Source organism: Venturia canescens, chromosome 8 (genome assembly GCF_019457755.1).
Source record: "Venturia canescens isolate UGA chromosome 8, ASM1945775v1, whole genome shotgun sequence".
NCBI classification, from domain to species: Eukaryota; Metazoa; Arthropoda; class Insecta; order Hymenoptera; family Ichneumonidae; genus Venturia; species Venturia canescens.
In genome coordinates, this window is record NC_057428.1 from 8,816,645 (window position 1) to 8,823,300 (window position 6,656).

The following is a 6,656-nucleotide window of genomic DNA, read 5'->3' on the forward strand; positions in this document are numbered from 1 at the left end:
CTCTTGCCATTTTTGTATTTTATTCTGTCGTATAATATTGGCTCATTCCTCTTCCAACATGAACGGATATCAATTTGATATGTAGAGATGTTCAAAAAAAAAGAGATTTTGACATTTACAGGAATATAAAAACTATTTTTTCGCTCACAGTTATAGTAGTGAGAAAATTAATCAAAAATACTAGATGATGAATGATATTATAGATAAAATTTCTAGTTAAAATTCCGAAATAAAATTCAGGTGCAATAAGTAGATTCCAGAAGCTTAGTAGCAACTGACTTTCAATATTGTCCCATATACGGAAGAAAAATGGACGTGTTACGTATAAGGGAAGGTGAAGATAGGAAATGATAGGTTCACACTTCCGTTAAGAGGTACCCCATATTATAACAACGCTGGAAAAACACTGCTGGTTTCGGAAACTAGTCCTCGTTGTCTTGCTTGTGTGATAACCTTTGGATAAAAAAGGGCTCCTTTCGAATGCACGTGTTGTTAGGTTCAGTTGGCTGGTTGTAAAACTACCGCTTGTAAAGAAAAAGCTTGTAATTCGTACAAAGTCTATAAAAATGTTTATCACCTTCAATAAAAAGTCTTCCTAGACCCAGAGCGTCAATCTTGTTTTTATTCCTGCGAAATTTTCTCTTCTTGTGTCTCCTTCGGCCTGTTCTTGTTCTTTCTCTTTGATCCTCTGCTGTAAACCTGCGAAAGAATTCAACTTACTTCCAGATTCTTAGCAGTTCCTTAGATTTTTATCCACGTGAAATCTTCAAGCATCGTTTCTCAACTCCTTGGAACCAATGTAGATATATTGTGGCGTAACATTCTCCGACCTAACATGATCGAAAATAACCCCAAACACTAGGCGATTCGACTCGATATTTTTACGACCGCGTACAATGACCGACTGACCACATCGCTGTGACAGGCGGTAGCCATATTGGCAAGGACACAAAGGCCTCAAATAAGCTGTGGCGCGCGACACTAGCGACGCCAACAGTAGAAAAAAAAGTAAAACAAAGAAATTTTTTTTTGTTTGTTAAATTAAAAATCAACGCGACATTCATTATTAACGTAACTAGACTAGAAAAATCATTTAAAAAATCCGAGGAATCAATTAAAAATACTCTTGTCATTAAATTTTGTGAATAGATTCGTCAAATTTACGAAACGAAAATACATTTCACAGTGTTTCACGCGCAAACATTTTTAACGGTCAATTTAAATTCTCAAATTTCGATTTTTGTTATAAAACGAGACTTAATAAAACAAAGCTCTTGAAAAAATAAAAGTATGATTATTGCTAATTAATCATGAGACTGGGTAGCGTCTCGGGACAAGTACATTGATAGCCCTGTCGTCTGCTGGCCCGAGCTCACCGAGGAGCCATTTCGCAACTTGAAAAATTGAACTTTCCGTCATTGAAGAAATTCTTTTTCCATTGCGCCCAAAATCAGCATAATCGATAGCTTAGTTGCTGTGAAAAAACTCTGCACACGTTTAAGATATTGTAAAATAATCTTAATCGTGTGCGTAATATTTAAAAAAAAAAGAAGTTTAGTGGAATAAGTGTTGAGCATTGAATTCATACGAAAAAATTATACGAACGATTTTCATGTATTCTGATTACTTAGTTGCCGAAAAATATCGTTAATAAAAATTAATACCCAAATACTTCATCAAGTGAATGCGTCTAATTCTATTTTTATTGTTTTTTATTATTTTTTCCTTCTTCGGTTTGAAAACTGTCCAGTCCTTCTTTGTCTAGACTATTGCTTCTTTAACTGTTTTTTATATCGACTTGAGAGTGTAATCTATCATCTAAAAAACTCTGGTTTTGTTAAATTGAGACTGTAATAATAATACCAGATCCCGAAAAAAAGGATGGACAAATAATTTTAAAACTTAACAAGGGTCGAAGCATCATTTATTCCCTGATGTAGTGAACTGAATATTCATTTTCCTCATGAGAAAGAATTTGTCAGAGTTTACCGAAAGATTTTGGCTAATTTTTTTTCTTCCTATACTATACCGCGTGTTTTCCCGTTTTACCGCAGCTTTCAATGTTCCATGCGAGAACATTCAATTACAACGGCAGTATAACGAGAATTGATAATTATCGATTTTCACCGCATTTGAAGGGGGGGCTACTTTACCCCAAAAATGTTTTTTTCCAAACTCGAGAAACAAGAAGTTGGAATCATTTTTGGAACATGAAAAAAGTGAATGTCTTTGTGTTCACCGAATTCCTTAAGTGGGTCACTTTGCCCCATGTTCATCTAAACTTTCTTTTTCAATGTGTTATGGAAAATATTACGTTAAGCACTGAGTAGAACGACGACATTATAACACATTGGGATTAACGCTTTTTTCAATTATTAAAACAAATACATTTTTCATTTGTAGTGAAGCTGGTCAAGATAATGATGTACAAGACGGACGAGTAAAAAAAGAAGAAGACGATGAAAATACCAATACTGAACAGGGCTCTAGTAATGTACCACAAGACAAATATGAATATGAAAATAATAATGATAGGAATACAAATGTTGATGAAGAAAAAAATGATAACCAAGTACTATGCATATTTTGCGATAGTAAACGTAAAGTAAAAGAAAAAAGAACAGGAGCTCCATATGTGTAAAGATGATATGACGATTGAAAGATTGAAATCTTATGCTTCACAAGCTAAAAGAAGGATCGACCAATATCTTACCATAGTTATTACAAAAAAATTACATTTACAAACGTTAGACTGCTTCATCACCCCAACCACCTGAGGAATGGCACAGAAAACGCGATTTCAATAAAATCGCATTTGAATAACTATGCGATTGGGAGCCACAACATTATTGAAGAAAAACGCTGTTATTTCTTAGAATTTCTAAAAAGTTTTTACATGAAATGTCTGACTCGTCAATACGATGAATTTCCAGAAATGGCCACAGATTTTTTTACGGCGCATCATGTAAAAGAGAAACTATTGCAAAGTTTCAAAAAAAAAAAGTACGAGTCATCACGATGGATAATAAAAATATTATTATAGCCTTCGAAGGCAGCACCTTGAGACGATCATCCGAGTTCAACTCGTCCTCGATCTCTAAAACTTCGTTAGAAGATGTATCTCGTTTTTAAAGTAAATTAAGATTATACTTTATCACCACTAGTTTGTCAGTGCGATCCTAATCAAGACGATTTCGTTTGATTTTTTTAATGCTCGCATATGTGCTCCAATTCCGCTCACAAACAGCTGAAATCGCTGGTGAGTTCAAGATAACCAGAGCCATTTTTATAGGCTCCCACCTCGCACTAAATCCATTCTACCATGCTGTTGGTGCCATTGTGCCCGCGGCTTCCCAGATTGAAGGATTTGCTCAGATGGACGATTTTCCAACGAATTCGTTTAAAAATAGTGGTGTTCTTGCAAGGAGTCTGGTGTTGGTGGAAAAATAATAAGTACGCCGGAGAGTAGAGAGAAAATTATGAATAATTTATTGGTGATAAATTCCCGATGAGATGGTACAATGAATGGTACGAATGAGCTCGACAATTATCCCGTAGTGAGAGAACCGTGTCAGAACGCGAGTTGACTTGGTATTCGTCACTCACGTGCAAGACGAACAAGATAAACGATCGAAGCGTGCGTGCAAGATATGAGCCCGAAAACCCGTCTGTTTTGAGTGATAGAGCCGTTGAAATATCTCGAGAGAGTGTTACGTTTGTTGCGCAGAGACCGAATGTAGGAAGGTGAGATTACGTAGATGGACGATGCGAATGCACGCTTCAGCGACTGGATCAAGACTGAGAAATCAATCATGGTGATAGATGAAGATGCGCCGCGCACATGCGCGGTGCATTCCCCTTGTCCCGTGATAATTACTGCTTAGGAAGTGATGACGCCTGCGCGAGCACATAAACAAGCGCCCGGCTGCTTTAGTTTCACACCATCCGAAAATTGCGAACCCGAGAAATGGCGACACCAACGGCGGATCGCAAGAGCTCAACTCAAAGTTTCTCACACTGCCGTGTCGTCGAGGCTTCGCTCAATCCTGAACAAGTGGAAATAGTATTTGAAAATAATATGATCAGTTATTAATCATAGAACGTAATAAATATTCGAATTGTATACCAAGTCAGTAAAAATCTTTGTTGAATCCAAATGCATCAATTCTGCTTTTTTTCCAATCGTATCGAGGGTCTCTCGCTCTTTAGCTTTGGATTCGGATAATTCTGCATTATCCAGCTTCGGATTAAGCAAATGTGCCACCAACTGAATGGGGTGAAACAGAAAATCTGCGCTTTTCAAAAGATTCTTTTAGTTGCTCTTCTTCTTCCGAAGTCAAGAAGTAAACATTCTCTTGCAAAGTGATGAACAGTTCTTTTATGCTGGTTGTGAAGTACGATATATTTGATCGATTTCCGTCGATTTGTTTGATTAGTGCGCTTGGTGGCTCAATCAATGTATGCACATTCTCTAACATCGGCCAAAAGTATTCCTCATCCAATATATTTTTTCTTATCGCCGCTGGTACATTCATCGAAACGTCTTTTTGCATGACAACTATTTGCAAGTGATCCTTCTTTCGTAATATACTATGAATAGCAACACACGTATGTAGATCCCCATCGAGCTTCAACTGGCAATAAAAATGCCATCTCTTTTTGACTGTATTTAAGTTGTATCTTTTTCAGAACTTGCTTCGGCACTCGGTGGGTCTGAAAAAATCTAATGATCATTTTTATGTCGCTCCATATTTTTGCGATTTATGGAATAGAAACGATATCTTTGATAAGAAGATTCGTTCCATGAGCTAAACAGCCATATACAATCAATTGGGGAGAATGTTCATGTAGTATTCTTCAAGCTAATTTCCTGTTCGACGCATTATCTGTACTTTTTCGCTACCAATTTTTATAGTCGTTTCTTCAAGAACTTGGGCAATGTATACCCCGCAATGAGCTTCTATCTGGGTTTTATAGTTGAATGAATTACTGGTTCTAGGGTTGAAACCACAATATTTATCAATGAATTCCCATTAATATCTGTTGATTCATCCGACATCAACGTTGATGAAACAGCGTTTTTGATTTTTGACATCACTTCTGATTGGACGGTTTTGAAGATTCAGCATTCAACAAACTGTTTTTGATAGTTGATATCTTGATGGAAGTGTCCACGTCCATCCATATCATAAAATAGAACTAAAACTCATTTTTATTTTTTATTGTTTCTTATCATTTTGTTCACCAATTTGAACGCGACTATGCTCAAATTAAACGAAAAAATGCGCGGAATCAAGTAAAAATATTTCAGTTATAAAATTTTAAGAAGAAATTCAGCAATTATATGAAATAAGAAAAGCGTTTCACTGTGCATGCTCAAAAATAATGCTTTCGTACAATCGCGAACGCGAACGTGATTTTTTCATTGTTTTCAAACATCAAATTATAAAGCAAAGTAATAAAATTAAACGAATCCAACAGTTGAATAATAAAAGAATGCATTTGGTTAGTAATCATTCCATCATTAAATAAAGCTTAAAACTTTCAAAATGGTTTTTCGCGCATTTGGATGGCATCGGGTCAATCAAAGACATTCTTAGAAATAGGATGCGCGGAACAAAGTTGGAGACTAAAAATCAGTACTCAAGAATTTCACGGCCCCTTGAAAAGATTTACGAATGGCCCAGGGTCAGGCCAACACCGCGCCGACTCTGCTTATCGACTGGCCGACTATTGGCGCCAACGCAGGACCACGCTCGGATTAACACCGTATTGTTACAACCTCTAACATTGGGCGAACAGCGTTGGTCCAACGTCTGTAAATAGAACGGGCCAGCAATGGTTTCAGAGATCGGGCCTAGCATTGGCCCAGCATCGGTATCAAGACCGGGCCTAACGTTGATTTCCCACACCGGCTGAATGTCGATTGTGAGGCTATAAGCGCACATCAGCGTTGGCTTTCACTCTTTTTAATTGCGTTACATAAGATTATGGAGACTTCTATTCGAGCTTTTGTGTGCAGAGTTCGAATAATTTTTCTTTCAATTGCTCCGGAACAGCCTACGAGACGTTTTTTTCTCAGCTTTGTCTTTAGTTTTTCATTCATTTTTTTATTCGATTATCGATTCAAATAGGAAAAAAATTGTTTTTAATTTTTATTCTTAGAAAATTCGAATTTTCAATTTTTTTCAAGTTTTCTAGAATTTTCTGATATTGATTTTTTTTTTATTTTTTGAAATACAAATTTCCCATTATTTCACCGAGTTTTGAAAAAATTTCAAATTTTCACTTTCTTTTACATTTTTTGACAAATTCGAGTTTCCAATTTTATGCCAGTTTTTCAAAAAATTCAACCATTTTAATTCCTGGTAATATGTGAATGTACCGCGTTAGAATTGCGGGGATGATAAAAAAGGAGAAGCGTTGAATTCAATAAACACTGGATAAATAAATTATCGAGTGCACATGCTTTATTTAATTTTTTTTTATAATATAAAACTATAAACTTTAAAAATTAATCGAAATTAATTGTAACAACCATAAGTCAACCACTGGTCGTAGATTGAGCGTCGATGGAGTTCTTAATACGATCTCGTCGACCTCTTTCGCGATCCCCTGCACCTGCCACCCAACGGCTAACTTTCGAAATTATTTGC